The following is a 19,285-nucleotide window of genomic DNA, read 5'->3' as shown; positions in this document are numbered from 1 at the left end:
CATTGACTACAGCAGCCAAGTGGATCATCATGGACTTTATTAGTCATATTTAAGCTACTGTGATTTTTAAAAATGTGTCCTGAATCTATTTATAACACATACACATGCATTTTATTACAAGATGGGAGACAAGGGTGGTGGGGAAGCCAATATGCTATTCTATTCTATTTTATTCTATACTAGTATTATAGTCTCTCCAATTCTCTTATTTTCTGTCTGCTTGTCTGTCTGCCTAATCTAGTCTGTCTGTCTGTCTAATCTAGTATGTCTGTTTGTCTAATCTAGTCTGTCTGTCTGTCTGTCTGCCTGCCTGTCTGTCAGGTAGGATGTGGGATACAGTATCCAGCATCATTACCCAGTTTCAGTCTGTGAACTGTTGATAACCCCCATGACGTGTGCATATGGATATAACTTCTATATTCATGCACTAGATTCCCTCTCTGGATGTTAACGACGCCCATTCATGGCTGCCTGAGACTGGGGTTTAATTTGACTCGGTGAAGGATGAGTTGCTCAGAGGATACACGCGTTGTGACGAGTTGCTCAGAGGATACACACGTTGTGATGAGTTGCTCAGAGGATACACACGTTGACCATCATCCTGCTGCTGCTCCTTTCCTGTCGTCTCATCGCAAACTCTTGTGCACCCTCTGGTGCTTGCTAGTCTCCAAAACTTCTTTGTGTTGCCTGCTTTGCAGATTGTCTTCCTTGTCTCTGTGGTTGCTCATTATTCAGAGACAGGCGGATCTCAGGTCATCTGCAGCTGCAGCAAAGGAGAAGCAGGAAACATGGCGTTCATCCATTAGACCGGGCGAACGCATGAAATACAGGACAACTTTTATGTAGAAGATCGCTTCTCCACCGGAAGAAGACGTAACTGTGAGTGTATAATAAAATGTGCCAGTTTGTTCAAGATCACTGCTCGTTTGGGTTCATGGTTCACGAGTACGTCGTTGTTTGATAGATGGAATAATTTGGAGACAGAGAGAGCGCCTCGTGAATGACCTGGAAAGAGCTTATCTCCTTTCTTAGTTAGTGTAGCACCAGACGTGGTGACTTGCTTGAGCCAGCCTGGGCGAGCGTGAATTAACGAGTGGACAAACGAATGCTCGAACTGGCTGGCGCTGGAAACCATGGTAGTCAAAGTCAACTAGCTTCTTCTACCAATATGCTACCAACCTTCCATTCGTGTAGCTATCTAGCTATCTATCGTTCGTGTTCTTGTCAAACTGGATAAGGAGGAAATAAGAAAGCCGAGGCTGTGAGCTGCGCTAGGTCTGAAGAGTCAGGAGATTTAGCTGTCGGTCCCCCGGCTGTGTTGTGCGATTGCTCCAAGGAGAAGCCATTGCACGGACTGCTCTACCTCCTCTCCCACTCCCAGCCAGAGCAGAAAGAGAGAGCCCAGCCTCCATTAGCGACAGTCTGGCTGGCATAGCCGCTGGTACACGTCCAGGCACTCCATGTCCACTATGTTATGCTGCCGATGGTTTATTCCTCCAATTACAATCTAATCTGATGTGGATTTAATATGGTTCTCCATATGATTGGAACTATCTAGCTACGAGTTTCTTGGATGAAATATCCGTATGATCAGTTTGACTTCTTTTTAAAACGTATTCTGAGTCTGATGTGGCGCTGTAAGCAGAACTGTTTTGGATGTTATGCTGTCAGCCAAGGCTCTGAAGTCAGGTATGTCATTGGGGCTTCACCATAAAATGGAGGAAGGCAGATGAGTCTCAGAGGAGAGCCTGGAGTCAGACAGGAGCCTTCACGGAAGAACAAAGGTTGACTTTCTTCTCCTGCACAGCAGCCAAACTAGCTATAGTTTGGAAGTCTTTATGGATACCTCCAAGTATTGTTAGTTTTATTTATAGTGATTTATGAGAACAAGTCAAGGTGAAGATTATATTCTATTTTGGATTAATTTGATTAATTTCCTTTCCACCTGTTCTATTATTGTCATTGAGTTTAGGGGTAAATGTAGAGTACGTTAGGAGTGTTATTATGGGTCCCAGTGGTAGGTCTAGTTTGTGATGGTTTGGAGCTGTCAATGTGCTGGTGAGAGAAGGACAGTCGCAGATACACATGGATGAGATGGGAATTTTAATGCTTAATAATGTACTGGTTGTAGCTGCGGGTTGTTCATGCTCTACAAAGTGGTGGTCCCCAAACAGTACACACACACGCACACACACACACACACACACACAGAGGAGTGCAGTCTTACAAAGTTCTTGAGAGTAAAGTAGATAACTTTCAAAAGCAGTTTGCTACACTTCAACCGTCTCACCATGCAGGCTATGCCATATGGCTATTCGTCAATTTAGGCTACAGTAAATTAGATAGACAGAGCTATCCAAAAAGTGAAATGAACAATTTACACGTTTTATTTCACATTGTTTTGAGATTTAGAGTTTGAATAGTCGTTTGTTAATCGATTTGTTATTTATGTACTTATGTTCTCAGCATGTACAATACATCTAGTTCTCCTCAGCCTCAGTTTAACTGGTGTGTACCCTATGGCTGAAGGAATGGCATTCCTTGTCATTCACTCAGTCAAGAGAAGGCAATGTGTGCCTGACTCTCCTGCAGACTCACTCACTCTGGCCACGGGGAAATCTTGCTGACAAGGAGACTGAACTATACACTCTGCGACAACTGTGGGCTAGGAGGCAATCAAAATGGTGGCGCTAGCCTCAGTCTCACATGTCAAGGGAAACAGGTTCTCAAGGAGGAGCTAGCTGGGATGTTTGGAGTGAAAATATGTAGGCTAGATGGCTTCAGAGCAGGGCAGATTTTGGTATTTGCTGGGAAGTTATGTTCTTGCGAGACTTCATGCTGTAGTCTTGATCTTTTACAGATCAGTCATTCCTGTACAACGCAAATAGCTTCCACCTTGAAGAAGGATACTTACGACCCAAGTTAGCTGCATTATAGCCTACATATTATGCTATGATCACAATTGATCACTGATAGAACATCTCTGTGAAACCTCATGTCTAGGCTATTTTTAGTCTCAACCAGTCTGGATGAAGTTAGCAGATCTCCAGCGTTACACAGTAGCCCAATTCTGATGGATTGTCCAAGACCTCCAGAAGTTGTGTGTTGACACTCTGGGGTTTAAAGTGCATTTGCTTATCAAAGTAGTTTTGTTTTTCTTCAGCATCAATGCACAAATATTTAGTCTACTTCCTCATTGCACTGACTGACAATGCATTAGGCTATTACCGTGTTTGTTTAAATATTTGTGCCCTGCTGTAGGAAGGATTAAGTCACCAAAAGCACCTCAGTCTTTCCAAATTAAACAAGGCGACTTTTACTCCTATACAAATATTGATATTAACCTAGATCACCTATACTCCACACACAGAGACGCATACAAGGCTCTCCCTCGCCCTCCATTTGCCAAATCTGACCATAACTCTATCCTCCTGATTCCTGCATACAAGCAAAATGGCAAACAGGAAGTACCAGAGACGCGCTTAATACGGAAGTGGTCCAATGAAGCAGATGTTAAACTACAGGACTGTTTCACTAGTACAGACTCCAATATGTTCAGGGATGCATCCAAAGACATTGAAGTGTTTACCACATCAGTCACTGGCTTCATTAATAAGTGCATCGACGACGTCGTCCCCACAGTGACCGTACGTATCTCCACCAGAAGCCATGGATTACAGGCAACATTTGAACTGAGCTAAAGGCTAGAGCTGCCACTTTCAAGGAGCGGGACACTAATCCGGACGCTTGTAAGAAATCCCACTATGCCCTCCGACGAACCATCAAACAGGCTAAGCGTCAATACAGGACTAAAATCGAATCCTACTACACCGGCTCTGACGCCGATGTGGCAGGGATTGCAAACTATCACGGATTACAAAGCCGCAAACTGCCAAGTGACGCGAGCCTACCAGACAAGCTAAATGCTTTCTATGTTTGCTTCGAGGCTAGCAACACTGAACCATGCACAAGAGCACCAGTTGTTCCTGACGACTGTGTGATCACGCTCTCTGTATCCAATGTGACTAACACCATTTAACTTCTTATGGGCAGGTGGGATGGTAGCGTCCCACCTGGCCAACAGCCGGGGAAATTGCAGAGCGCGAAATTCAAAAATAACAAATTCAAATATTTAACATTCTTGAAAATATAAGTGTTATACATCAAAATAAAGCTTAACTTCTTGTTAATCCAGCCGCTGTCAGATTTCAAAAATGCTTTACAGCGAAAGCAAATCATGCGGTTATCTGAGGACAGCGCCCCGCATACAAACACATGAAAATCATATTTCAACCAGGCAGGTGCGCCACAAAAGTCAGAAATAGCAATATAATTAATGCCTTACCTTTGATCTTCTGTTGGCACTCCAAAAGGTCCCAGATACATCACAAATGGTACTTTTGTTCGATAATGTCCTTCTTAATGTCCCAAAAATGTCAATTTATTTGGCGCATTTGATTCAGAAATACACCAGTTTCAACTTGCCCAACATGCCAGCAAAGTATCTAATAAGTTACCTGTAAACTTGGTCCAAACATTTCAAACAACGTTCCTAATCCAACCTCCGGTACCCTAAAATGTAAATAATCTATAACATTTAAGACGGAATGAACTGTTTCTAATACCGGATAAAAACAACGTGAAGCGCACTCCAGTTCACGCGCACCAAAACATTAGAGTCCACCTGGAATGACACTTACAATGAATAGGACTACTTCTTCATTTCTCAAAAGAAAAACATCGAACAATTTCTAAAGACTGTTGACATCTAGTGGTAGCCATAGGAACTGCAACCAGGTTCCTAATAAAAAGGGTATCCCATAGAAAACATTTGGAAAATCCTATGACCTCCATTTTTTATGCACTGGCTCTATGCACTGGCTCTATGCACACTCACTGGACTCTACCGACACACTCACACATACTACACTGACACCCCAACACACACATACAAACACTACATACGATAACACACACAAACATGAATATTGACACCACACACAGGCACTCCACACATACACACGCTTCACACTCTTCACATACTGTGCTGCTACTCTGTTTATTATCTATCCTGATTGCCGAGTCACTTTGACTCCTAACTACATGTACATATCATCTCAATTACTTCAACTACCTTGTACCCCTGCACACTGATTCGGTACCGCTACTCATGTCTCATGTCTATGATCTCGTTATTGTTATTTTATTGTGTTACTATTTCTTTTTTACATTTTTTGCACATTTTGCTTACTTTTGAACTCTGCATTTTTTGGGTAAGGGCTAATAAGTAAGCATTTCACATGCGCCAACTACAACTACACTTTGTTGTAGTCGACGAATGTGACAAATACAATTATATATAATTGAATGTTTTATCCCCATTCTGTTGTAAGATATTTACTGTTGTGAACATTAGTCAAGTTCTTATAATCATAAGAGACACTTTTATAAACATTTCGTAACAGGATTTTAGCGAGGTATTTCAGTCTTCTGAAGAAAAGGGGAGGAATTAGACAACAGAATGAATGTGACCTCTTAGTTCAGTGACGGTTTGGACATATAGGAAGAATGAAATGGAGCTCGGGCAGAGTGGCAGAGTGATGCACTCTAGTGTAGATACCTGGGGCCGTGGCAGGGCCGAGAGAGAGAGGCACAAAAGCCAATTGAAATGGTCCAGTGAGTGCTTTCTTGACATGATGCATTGGCTCATAAGATGTAGGGCCTAGCCTACTGCAACGGTGAACAGACTTTCTTTTAGTAGTTCATGCTATGGCCCTATTTCAGAATGGCTCCCTTTCTGTCAATATTGGATATTTTGAGTGTTTTTTTTTTTTGCCACCGCAAAACACAGCTGCCATCTTACCTGCTTTCTGATTAGCTTGCGTGTAAATCAAACCTAACCCACATTATAGCTCTTCTTGGCATTATTTTGTATTTAGGTACAAGAGCACAGATCATGGTAGAATATATTAAACTGTCAAAGTGATTTTCTTGTGGAAGGGACATTCTGGTTACTGTTGTCTAGGTTCACAAATGGCATCTTCTCTCTATCTGTATACTTTGGAAGGGGTTATGAAATAACGTTACTTAACTGTTTTTTAATATTTTATAAGATTTACTTTATATTACATAAGATGTTAGTGCCAGGGGTACATCCCTAGTAAGGTCAGCCTGTGTAAGGAGCTTCCTTGTTTGATCTGTAGAAACATCTTACACTATATACTGATGAGATTTCTTTTTACTGCTTAGTATGTGACAAGGGTACACTTATATTTATACTTTTTGAAGCGATGAGGCACGCAAAGTTAAGAATTTGTTCTTAACTGACTTGCCTAGTTAAATAAAGGTTAAATACATGTTGTTGTTTTAAACAGACACAGTGTCGATCATGAGACATGAGGCATCATTGCACACGCATGCAGTCTTTGTGGACATCTAGGACTATTTTGAACTGAATTTAAGAAGCTCTATGTGCCTTTATGTTGTTTTCAAGATATCTAGTAAACCATATTTAATCAGACTGATATAGGCTTAGCCAGTAGCCACCAGCTTTCCCATAGGCTTAGCCAGTAGCCACCAGCTTTCCCATAGGTTAGCAAGTCTGATCAGTCTCATCCACAATCCTTCATAAGTTTCTCAAACGAGACACAGTAAACCAACTCTGTCGGCCGAGTCAAGCTGAGCTGCCGTGGAAAAATTCTGAATTCTTTGGAGACGCCAGTTTGTGAGGCAGTCTAGTGGCAGGGGACAAGGCCCTCTTTGAGAGGGAACAGGAGTGGTCTTGTAAAGGGGATCCACTGGCCTCAGCCTACAGAGCAATGAAGCTGTCCAAGGCTGATTAAATATTTAAGGAGTTGGGAAGGAGGTCTCGCTGGTAAGTTAATATTAATGGGTCTTGTGTTGCTCTTCAAGAGGGTGGTTTGGCTCACCTGAAGAGGGACCTTAAGATACTCCTATACAAGTAGGAGAGACTAGCATACAGCGGAAACAGTTTCAAAACTGTTCCAAAATTTCACATCTAGAAAGTATTACTTCTGTTAGGCTTCCCCGTTTCCACCAGTGGGATCTGTATCTATGTCCACTGTCTTGCTTCGTTCACTTCAAGACCTACCAGCTTGTAACCTCACCTTCACCCTGTAACTGGTATCTGCTATGGCAGGTAAAGGAAGACCACAGTAATGCTGAATGCTTTGGAACACTTCCACAAAGAACGTCACTATGAGAAATGTTGCTTGCACCTCATAAAGAGCAATAATGTTTTAAGATCAGTCATGCTCTCGTTTATCTTTAAATTAAGCAGAATAGCCTAGCGGCAGGGTAGCCTAGTGGTTAGAGTATTGGACTAGTAACCAGAAGGTGGCAAGTTCAAACCCTCAAGCTGACAAGGTAAAAATCTGTCGTTCGGCCACTGTTCCTAGGCCGTCATTGAAAATAAGAATTTGTTCTTAACTGACTTGCCTAGTTAAATAAAGGTAAAAATATATATATATAAATTCAAAATATGAAGAGCAAAAGATTAGGACACATTATTTACAGAGCTTTGACCTTAGATCTAACAATAGAGGACGCCCAGTATGATGACCGTCACTGAAGCAAGGTAAACCATGTTCTTATTAAATGGTTTGATTCTGGAGATGAAAGCACTGAACGTAGTGGACAAACCCCAATGTGTGGAAAGAGAGAGAACTGATGTAATCTTGTAGTAGGCTAATCCTGTTACAACCTATTCACAGCCTTTGTTTCACACCTATGTGGGTTTCTGTCATCAGTGACCAATAATAGTCATGCTTTCTGTAGGCCTGCAATGTGTGACCTCTCAGGGGAGAAATCCATGTGCCTCAAATCTATTTTGAATTGGACACATAGCATTGGCAGGTCGGCTCTGTTGGCCTAACTTTGGGAAATGGTGCCAAAGTCAAACAGAGATGGGTTATGGATTGTGTAGTGGAATGCTGAATGCATCATGGTTTGCTGAAGTTGGCCTAATTGTCTTTGTGGAAAAACACTTCCTGGTTATTCTCCAAGAATGTCCTTGGACATCCTTCTTCAGTTTTCTTTCTTTAACTCTACGTATTCATCCGTGACCCAGCACATTCCCTTTGGGAAATACAATCCAAGACGTTTTCAAAACAGAGCCACAGCTTGCGTTTTGCTTGAGTTTTGAGTTTGGGTTTGCTTGAGTTTTGCTTCAAACAGACATTCTGGGCTTGTGGCTTTCCTATCCACTGGTCACTACATCTAAGAACCTAATGTTTGTAAGATAACATTACAGTGTTTTACTTGTAGTAAAGAACTCAAGAATTTCTTAATGGGCACATAGTAAATGTGGTTCAACTTGTTTGTATTTATGCAAACCTTTTGGCTTTGTAATTGACCTTGAGAGAACTTTCGACAATCAGACCATTTTGATTGATTTTTGATTGAGATCTCTGGATTAGTCATTGTTCTGATTATTTCCACTGCCTTGTGAATGGCGAGCAGCAGTCAGCTGGGTAAGATAATGGAAATGTCAAATAGTGTGAGATGACTGTTTAATTATGTGGTGGTTTAACTGTTAGTGTGGGAGGCGGATATTATTATTGTTTCATATTGGCTCTGCCTCTGATGATGAATGATTGCTGAATGGTCGCTGAATCGATTGATGAATGATTGCTGAATGGTCGCTGAAAGATTGCTGAATGAATGCTGAATGATTGATGAATGAATGCTGAATGATTGATGAATGAATTTTAAAAAAAAGAAAAAATATTTCACCTTTATTTAACCAGGTAGGCTAGTTGAGAACAAGTTCTCATTTACAACTGCTGAATGAATGCTGAATGATTGATTGAATTAATGCTGAATGAGTAATACATGCTGAATGAATGCTGAATGATTGATTGAATTAATGCTGAATGAGTAATAAATGCTGAATGAATGCTGAATGAATGCTGAATGATTGATGAATGAATGCTGAATGAGTAATAAATGCTGAATGAATGCTGAATGATTGCTTCTTGAGGCCTTTACAGTATGATATGTTTTTTTCTTCTTCTCAATACTACACAGATTTCCTTTACTATTAATGCATTTCTAGCAACTAATGTAGCCAGTAAGTGTGTTAATAAAAATGATGATGAAACTCTTGACACGATGCCAAGCCAAGCACTGTGATGCGGTTTGAAAAAAGTATGAAAATGTATGCACTCACTACTGTAAGTCACACTGGATAAGAGCATCTGCTAAATGACTAAAATGTAACAATATAAAACTGTGATATGGCCTCGGGGATTAAATGACATGAATGGCATTTTAACAAAATAGGCTGTATAATTTGACACAGTGACACATTGACGGTGCTTACCTGTGCCTGTATGTATTCAGAATGTTTTACCTTGCGATTTAACACTCTAGACCAGGTGTTTTGAGCAGGAGCAATATCAAAGAGAAGTGAGGTTTGCGTCATTGGAGAAGTTGCTAAGGTACATGTATCAGCTCAGACCATGGAGAATAATCTAACCCAAAGGGCAGAGAAACCAAGTGAGAAGTACCTCCACCGATTAAAAAAAATACTAATGTTTTTTTAAATAATTGTGCTGAAGGCTTGCAATTAGTTTGTGCACTTAATACTTTTTGGGGATGGCATATTTAATTAACCTTATTGCTGTGAGCCTAAAAGCCTGAGTTGTGTGGTTTTATCAGAAATAAAACCCAATTACCTAAATTTGAAAGCACTGCAAATGTAGGCTGAAGCACTGCAAATGTATGTTTGTGTTTCATCGTGTTATCAGTAAACCCTTCTCACGGCCTTCCTCTGGAAACCTTGGTTAACCTACAGCATGACTGCTATCTCAAAGGGAGATTAAGTTCCATATTTGGTGGTGGCTGAACTGTGATCCTCAAATCTCTTTTGTCTACCTGTCTTCTGAAGAAGACCTTGTGGTGACAAGGCAACCACCGAGCAGATAGAACATTTCACTTCTCCTTTCTCTGGCAGCTATGACAGCAGAAATCGAGAAAGGAAACTGGTCCAGGTCTGTGCTCCTAGCTAAACAGTCCCATCTGTGTAACAAGATAGCAGGGTATAGGCAGGCAGGGCAGGGAGGGGGACTGGGTTGCCCATGCAGACCTTGAGGATCACAAAATGGTGGATGACCGTCCAATGCCACTGAGCCACTGATACTTCCCTGTTCTCTCTGTTTTGCTCTGCAGTGGGTGCTCTATGAAATGGAGTTCTCTGTCTCTGCGTAGCTAGCTCTGTTCACCCAATCTCTGCTCTGCTGGTCTCTCTGTGATGCAGAAGATAATTCTGTCAGGCCAGAGGGAGCAGCCAGCCAAGTGAGGTGACTCTGTTAAAGCAGGTTGAGCAATATTCTGATTAGACATTGAACCATAGCCATGCATGGCAAGAAGGATCCAGAGTGCTGAGACTTATCTAGCTTAGCTGCCTTCAAACCAAACCTACAGGGTTTTAAGGATTTAATATGCTATGTTTTGTTGCTTTTGTTGATTGCTTTTCCTTTCGGTTTGAAGGTTTGAAGGTCACACAGTCAGATGGTGAAATGATAATGGCTTCACTTTTGATTAATCCAGAAATGTTTGTTATTGAATGTAACCTCTTGTATGTGGTACTCCCTGACAAAGGCCATTTCATTATATGAATAGTTCCTTGGTTCTCCTTTCTTTTTGAAAGCCAACTGTACTTTTGCTTCAGGAAATGTTAATGTTAGTAGAATATTAAACTAGCACATTGTATATGATTAGATCGTATCAGCCATGTTTGTGATGCTTTCTAACATGAGGAAATACCCAGCTTGCTAGATGACATTAGAGGGACAGCTATGGGAGAACATTCTTCTTGATCTGCAGTTCCATTGTCTCCTGCTTGTGCAAGAGGGGCCATTGTCTCCTGCTTGTGCAAGAGGGGCCATTATCTCCTGCTTGTGCAAGAGGGGCCATTGCTCTTGAGTGCTCTGTCACAACCACCCTTTTTAGAATCAGTGGAGCAACAATAGAAGCTTTCTATAAGAGACAAAGGCTACGCTATCCTCGGAGCAAGGTTGTACTGTGCCATGATGTGCTCTTTGATGGCTTTGATGGAAAGACAAAATGGGAAATGGTTTGGTCGGCAGGCAGGCAGTAGGCTTGGCCGGCCCCGTACAGAAGAAGAAAGCGATGTGGTCATATTAAGTAATAATGCTAGCTGAGCGTTAGCTAGCTCGGGTGACGTCAGGTAAACCATCTGTCATCTGAGGCTGACTGGCGGTGAATTGATTTGTTTGTTATTACTCCAAGATCCATTCAAATGTTGTTGAACAAGAAGATTGCAGATAAATATTTCTGGGGACGGAGAGCTGTTGCTCCATAAACATAGGTGTGTATGTGAAATGGAGCCCTATCCCCTTTATAGTGCACCCTTATTAACTAGGGCCCATTCATACATTAGCTAAGGTCAGTCAAACAGTGAAATATCTACCCGTGTAGATTAGAAGCGGGGCTTCAGTTGGGTGTTCTCTGTCTGAGAAGCTTCGTGTTAGTTCGTTAATGGTTGACCTAGTTCAGCTCCATATGCCATATGCTTCCTGGAACACATTTCATCTAAAATAAAAGCCATTATGGTGGTGTTGGTGGTGGAGAAGATTACTGTAATATACAATCATCTAATTTAGTAATGTTTCAAGCCAAGGCATCATAATAAGAAAACACTTTGCAACTAATTTAGAAAATGTTGTAAAATATTGAATTATGATGATCCTGATCTATCCATAGTGGTTGATTTGATTCATCATCCAGCCAAACTGTGGTTTTAACATTAGCTAGATTAAGTCCTTTTAATAGATTAATCACTAAATGGTTAACTTATGTCACCACGGTTCAGACATCTCATACTCAAAACTATGAGCCTGGGTTGATGTCACCTCCACCACAACTAGCAGCTGCCCCACCGGGTAGAGAGAGATTCACTGGGAGATGACTATGTCTGGCTGATGTTACCTCATATGGCCCATGATACCAGCAGTGCTGTGTCTGTAATGGCATACTATTCCCTATAGGGCACTACTGGTCAGTTTAGTGCACTACATAGGGAATAGGGTGCCATTTTGGACACACACTAGTTGATATATGTTGAACGACATGGTGCTTTTTCTACTAAATATTTCCCGTTTTGAATATAATAATAGGGCCGGATGCCTCATCGATCAGCCAGGTGGAATCAATTCTTCATGTCTGTGTGTTTTCAGACACTTCCTCAAATGAGCAGAGCCACATGATCAAATCCTTTAAGGAAGGTTTGTCCTCTTATGACGATGAGTGAATAGAACAGAGGGAATAGAATAAACAGTAATTGTTTTCCTCACCGTTGTGAACCGAGTACTGGCTAATCTCCGTAAATGTGTAGAAATGTGGAATATTGATAAATGGATATAGGAGAACAATTTGTGTATATTATGTTTTTTTCTTCTTCAGGTAAGTATTTTGTTTCAAACAGGGTTCGCACAAGTTGCTTGATGTACTTGAATTTGGTACTCTGAAATTCAAGTACTGGAATACCTTGAAAATCAGACATTTTCTCAAGTTGGTACTTTAAAAGTACTTGAATTAAAAAGAGAGAACAGAAAATGATCACATATGTTAATATGAAAAATAGTAGAAATGTATTGGTCTTGTAAAGCAGATGTCCTCACGTGTTTCGCACTCTGGTTTCCAGGCGAGCTTGCTCATTCCACCCACACTGCCACTCAGCCAGGTAGGTACAGAACTGACTGATTAGGCACGCTCCAAACGTCACATCGATAGCTAAAATGCCAGACAAATGTAGATTCAATTTTGCCTGGCAGGATATTGACATTTATGAATGTTTTTTTCCAGATTCAACCAGGGATGTAGTGGAGGGTAAACACACGTAAAAGCTGTTTACACAGCTTTTTATTTGTGAAATAGCATTTACTCACCTTTTTATTTAGTTATTATATTATTATATTATTGCATTCCCAACGTTGATCAACGCTCAAAGGCTTCTTGATCTGAGTTATAATTGTGCCGACCTCTGCGAACGAGTTGAATGCTCGTTATGTTTGCCTGCTCCCCCTGGATTTGCCTTGTTAGCAGCACATTCACTCACATCTCTCGACTTCTGCCGTGAAACACACATCCCCGTGTAAATAGATATTTCAGTCAGATGTCTAGCTAGCTAGCTAGCTAGCTCAAGGGATCTGGCTGTTAGCCAGGTAGCTAGCTATAACTAGCTGGCTAAAAGGATGACGTTAGAAGCTAATGTTGAACGGAGCTTGACCTCAGCAGGAGAGTTGACTGAAATTAAGCTAGCTATAGTCAAAAGATGGGCAACTATAAGTTCTCATAACAAAATACCTTTTCTTTATAGAGAGTAGTGAGACAGACAGTGGTGAGTCGGGCTGCAATGAAGGAGGCAAAGGAGATACACAGAGAGTGGAAGCATTGTAGCAAGCAGGGGGAGAAGGTAGTAGTACACTGGTTCCCAAACTTGGGATCCGGGACCCATGTGGGGTCCCCTAAAATTTAAATTGGGTCCCAAGAGAGAGTCTTTAATCTTATCATACACATGAATAACTTGTTTATCTTCAAATGGGTATAGAATACAACCTTTTAGAGTCAAGTAAGGGCCTTTGTCAGAATTCACTTTCATGTCATATCTTGGGACAGCCTGTGGGGCCTAAAATGTTGTGAAATTTAAAGACAATTTAAACATAAAGACAATTTAACAAACTCAGCAAAAAAGAAACATCCCTTTTTCAGGACCCTGTCTTTCAAAGATAATTTGTAAAAATCCCAAAAACTTCACAGATCTTCATTGTAAAGGGTTTAATCACTGTTTCCCATGCTTGTTCAATGAACCATAAACAATTCATGAACATGCACCCGTGGAACGGTCGTTAAGACACTAACAGCTTAGAGACGGTAGGCGATTAAGGTCACAGTTATGAAAACGTAGGACACTAAAGAGGCCGTTCTACTGACTATGAAAAACACCAAATGAAAGATTCACAGGGTCCCTGCGTGAACGTGCCTTAGGCATGCTGCAAGGAGGCATGAGGACTGCAGATGTGGCCAGGGAAATCAATTGCAATGTTCGTACTGTGAGATGCCTAAGACAGCGCTACAGGGAGACAGGACGACAGCTGATCGTCCTTGCAGTGGCAGGCCACATGTAACAACACCTGCACAGGATCGGTACATCCGAACATCACACCTGCGGGACAGATACAAGATGGTAACATCAACTGCCCGTGTTACACCAGGAACGCACAATCCCTCCTTCAGTGCTCAGACTTTCCGCAATAGGCTGAGAGAGGCTGGACTTGTAGGTCTGTTGTAAAGGCAGGTCCTCACCAGACATCACCGGCAACAACATCACCCATGGGCACAAACCCACCATCGCTGGACCAGACAGGACTGGTTTTGTCTCACCAGGGGTGATGGTCGGATTCGCGTTTATCGTAGAAGGAATGAGCGTTACACCGAGGCCTGTACTCTGGAGCGGGATCGATTTGGGGGTGGAGGGTCCGTCATGGTCTGGGGCGGTGTGTCACAGCATCATCGGACTGAGCTTGTTGTCATTGTAGGCAATCTCAATGCTGTGCGTTACAGGGAAGACATCCTCCTCCCTCATGTGGTACCCTTCCTGCAGGCTCATCCTGACATGGCCCTCCAGCATGACAATGCTACCACGAGCAGAACGAGCAGTATGGCTGATTTCCTGCAAGACAGGAATGTCAGTGTTCTGCCGTGGCCAGCGAGAGCCCGGCTCTCAACCCCATTGAGCACGTCTGGAACCTGTTGGATCGGAGGGTGAGGGCTAGGGCCATTGCCCCCAGAAATGTCCGGGAACTTGCAGGTGCCTTGGTGGAAGAGTGGGGTAACATCTCACAGCAAGAACTGGGAAATCTGGTGCAGTCCATGAGGAGGAGATGCACTGCAGTACTTAATGCAGCTGGTGGCCATACCAGATACTAACTGTTACTTTTGATTTTGACCCCCCCCTTTTTGTTCAGGGACACATTATTCCATTTATGTTAGTCACATGTCTGTGGAACTTGTTCAGTTTATGTCTCAGTTGTTGAATCTTGTTATGTTCATACAAATATTTACACGTTAAGTTTGCTGAAAATAAACGTAGTTGACAGTGAGAGGACGTTTCTTTTTTTGCTGAGTTTATTATGTACACTGAACAAAAATATAGACTCAACATGCAAGAATTACAAAGATTTACTGAATTATTGTTCATATATGGGGTGGCAGGCCAGCAGGTAGCCTAGTGGTTAGAGCGTTGGGCCAGTAACCGAAAGGTTGCTAGATCGAATCCCGAGCTGACAGGGTGAACAGAGGGAATAGAATAAACAGTAATTGTTTTCCTCACCGTTGTGAACCGAGTACTGGCTAATCTCCGTAAATGTGTAGAAATGTGGAATATTGATAAATGGATATAGGAGAACAATTTGTGTATATTATGTTTTTTTCTTCTTCAGGTAAGTATTTTGTTTCAAACAGGGTTCGCACAAGTTGCTTGATGTACTTGAATTTGGTACTCTGAAATTCAAGTACTGGAATACCTTGAAAATCAGACATTTTCTCAAGTTGGTACTTTAAAAGTACTTGAATTAAAAAGAGAGAACAGAAAATGATCACATATGTTAATATGAAAAATAGTAGAAATGTATTGGTCTTGTAAAGCAGATGTCCTCACGTGTTTCGCACTCTGGTTTCCAGGCGAGCTTGCTCATTCCACCCACACTGCCACTCAGCCAGGTAGGTACAGAACTGACTGATTAGGCACGCTCCAAACGTCACATCGATAGCTAAAATGCCAGACAAATGTAGATTCAATTTTGCCTGGCAGGATATTGACATTTATGAATGTTTTTTTCCAGATTCAACCAGGGATGTAGTGGAGGGTAAACACACGTAAAAGCTGTTTACACAGCTTTTTATTTGTGAAATAGCATTTACTCACCTTTTTATTTAGTTATTATATTATTATATTATTGCATTCCCAACGTTGATCAACGCTCAAAGGCTTCTTGATCTGAGTTATAATTGTGCCGACCTCTGCGAACGAGTTGAATGCTCGTTATGTTTGCCTGCTCCCCCTGGATTTGCCTTGTTAGCAGCACATTCACTCACATCTCTCGACTTCTGCCGTGAAACACACATCCCCGTGTAAATAGATATTTCAGTCAGATGTCTAGCTAGCTAGCTAGCTAGCTCAAGGGATCTGGCTGTTAGCCAGGTAGCTAGCTATAACTAGCTGGCTAAAAGGATGACGTTAGAAGCTAATGTTGAACGGAGCTTGACCTCAGCAGGAGAGTTGACTGAAATTAAGCTAGCTATAGTCAAAAGATGGGCAACTATAAGTTCTCATAACAAAATACCTTTTCTTTATAGAGAGTAGTGAGACAGACAGTGGTGAGTCGGGCTGCAATGAAGGAGGCAAAGGAGATACACAGAGAGTGGAAGCATTGTAGCAAGCAGGGGGAGAAGGTAGTAGTACACTGGTTCCCAAACTTGGGATCCGGGACCCATGTGGGGTCCCCTAAAATTTAAATTGGGTCCCAAGAGAGAGTCTTTAATCTTATCATACACATGAATAACTTGTTTATCTTCAAATGGGTATAGAATACAACCTTTTAGAGTCAAGTAAGGGCCTTTGTCAGAATTCACTTTCATGTCATATCTTGGGACAGCCTGTGGGGCCTAAAATGTTGTGAAATTTAAAGACAATTTAAACATAAAGACAATTTAACAAACTCAGCAAAAAAGAAACATCCCTTTTTCAGGACCCTGTCTTTCAAAGATAATTTGTAAAAATCCCAAAAACTTCACAGATCTTCATTGTAAAGGGTTTAATCACTGTTTCCCATGCTTGTTCAATGAACCATAAACAATTCATGAACATGCACCCGTGGAACGGTCGTTAAGACACTAACAGCTTAGAGACGGTAGGCGATTAAGGTCACAGTTATGAAAACGTAGGACACTAAAGAGGCCGTTCTACTGACTATGAAAAACACCAAATGAAAGATTCACAGGGTCCCTGCGTGAACGTGCCTTAGGCATGCTGCAAGGAGGCATGAGGACTGCAGATGTGGCCAGGGAAATCAATTGCAATGTTCGTACTGTGAGATGCCTAAGACAGCGCTACAGGGAGACAGGACGACAGCTGATCGTCCTTGCAGTGGCAGGCCACATGTAACAACACCTGCACAGGATCGGTACATCCGAACATCACACCTGCGGGACAGATACAAGATGGTAACATCAACTGCCCGTGTTACACCAGGAACGCACAATCCCTCCTTCAGTGCTCAGACTTTCCGCAATAGGCTGAGAGAGGCTGGACTTGTAGGTCTGTTGTAAAGGCAGGTCCTCACCAGACATCACCGGCAACAACATCACCCATGGGCACAAACCCACCATCGCTGGACCAGACAGGACTGGTTTTGTCTCACCAGGGGTGATGGTCGGATTCGCGTTTATCGTAGAAGGAATGAGCGTTACACCGAGGCCTGTACTCTGGAGCGGGATCGATTTGGGGGTGGAGGGTCCGTCATGGTCTGGGGCGGTGTGTCACAGCATCATCGGACTGAGCTTGTTGTCATTGTAGGCAATCTCAATGCTGTGCGTTACAGGGAAGACATCCTCCTCCCTCATGTGGTACCCTTCCTGCAGGCTCATCCTGACATGGCCCTCCAGCATGACAATGCTACCACGAGCAGAACGAGCAGTATGGCTGATTTCCTGCAAGACAGGAATGTCAGTGTTCTGCCGTGGCCAGCGAGAGCCCGGCTCTCAACCCCATTGAGCACGTCTGGAACCTGTTGGATCGGAGGGTGAGGGCTAGGGCCATTGCCCCCAGAAATGTCCGGGAACTTGCAGGTGCCTTGGTGGAAGAGTGGGGTAACATCTCACAGCAAGAACTGGGAAATCTGGTGCAGTCCATGAGGAGGAGATGCACTGCAGTACTTAATGCAGCTGGTGGCCATACCAGATACTAACTGTTACTTTTGATTTTGACCCCCCCCTTTTTGTTCAGGGACACATTATTCCATTTATGTTAGTCACATGTCTGTGGAACTTGTTCAGTTTATGTCTCAGTTGTTGAATCTTGTTATGTTCATACAAATATTTACACGTTAAGTTTGCTGAAAATAAACGTAGTTGACAGTGAGAGGACGTTTCTTTTTTTGCTGAGTTTATTATGTACACTGAACAAAAATATAGACTCAACATGCAAGAATTACAAAGATTTACTGAATTATTGTTCATATATGGGGTGGCAGGCCAGCAGGTAGCCTAGTGGTTAGAGCGTTGGGCCAGTAACCGAAAGGTTGCTAGATCGAATCCCGAGCTGACAGGGTAAAAATCTGTCATTCTGCCCCTGAACATGGCAGTTAACCCACTGTTCCTAGGCTGTCATTGTAAATAAGAATTTGTTCTTAACTTGCTTGCCTAGTTAAATAAAGGTTAAGGAAATCGGTCAACATCATCAGTCCTGGCTTACCACTCATGTATATAGTAAATAAGTAGTGAAACATGTATTATTGAGTAGAACTTGTAAGGTAGTGATGAATAGTAAGTTAATTGGTTAGAGGTTGTGGTAATATACTGCTATCGGTTGGTGACTAGAAACAATTGCATAATAGGAACTGTTACAAATTGATGGTCCATGGAAATAAGTATTAAACCCTGTTCAAAACGGTCTACTTCTCAACAATCCCAGAATGGACTTGGTATTAGTATGGGTTTAGCATTAGTATGGGCTTAGTATTAGTATGGGCTTAGTTTTAGTATGGGCTTAGTGTGGGTTTAGCATTAGTATGGGCTTAGTATTAGTATGGGCTTAGTTTTAGTATGGGCTTAGTATGGGTTTAGCATTAGTATGGGGTTAGTATTAGTATGGGTTTAGTATTAGTATGGGTTTAGTATTAGTATGGGCTTAGTATGGGATTAGTATGGGTTTGGTATCAGTATGGGTTTAGTATTAGTATGGGGTTAGTATTAGTATGGGATTAGTATGGGTTCGGTATTAGTATGGGGTTAGTGTTATTATGGGTTTAGTATGGGTTTGGTATCAGTAGGGGTTTAGTATTAGTATGGGGTTAGTATTAGTATGGGATTAGTATGGGTTTGGTATGCGTTTGGTATCAGTAGGGGTTTAGTATTAGTATGGGGTTAGTGTTATTATGGGTTTAGTATGGGTTTGGTATCAGTAGGGGTTTAGTATTAGTATGGGGTTAGTGTTATTATGGGTTTAGTATCAGTAGGGGTT

The 19,285-nt window shown here is 42.0% G+C and overlaps 1 protein-coding gene across 8 annotated transcripts in view; it reads left to right on the top strand.

Annotated features, from left to right (window-relative positions):
- Positions 1-375: 375 nt before the first annotated feature.
- Positions 376-19,285, top strand: part of LOC110536958 (zinc finger protein 462) — a 71,136-nt gene continuing 52,226 nt past the window's right edge. For 4 of the 8 annotated variants that reach the window (XM_090191744.1, XM_036936915.2, XM_036936916.2 and 1 more), the window contains exon 1: positions 376-879. The gene's annotated coding sequence lies outside the window, so the exon portion shown is untranslated. Of the gene's footprint in view, positions 1,785-19,285 lie in introns of all 8 variants that reach the window. The other 4 variants (XM_090191745.1, XM_090191743.1, XM_036936914.2 and 1 more) reach the window with 2 other exon arrangements.

Source organism: Oncorhynchus mykiss, chromosome 12 (assembly GCF_057628025.1).
Source record: "Oncorhynchus mykiss isolate SJ-2025 chromosome 12, ASM5762802v1, whole genome shotgun sequence".
Taxonomy (NCBI): domain Eukaryota; kingdom Metazoa; phylum Chordata; class Actinopteri; order Salmoniformes; family Salmonidae; genus Oncorhynchus; species Oncorhynchus mykiss.
This window is presented reverse-complemented; position numbering and strand designations above follow the sequence as displayed.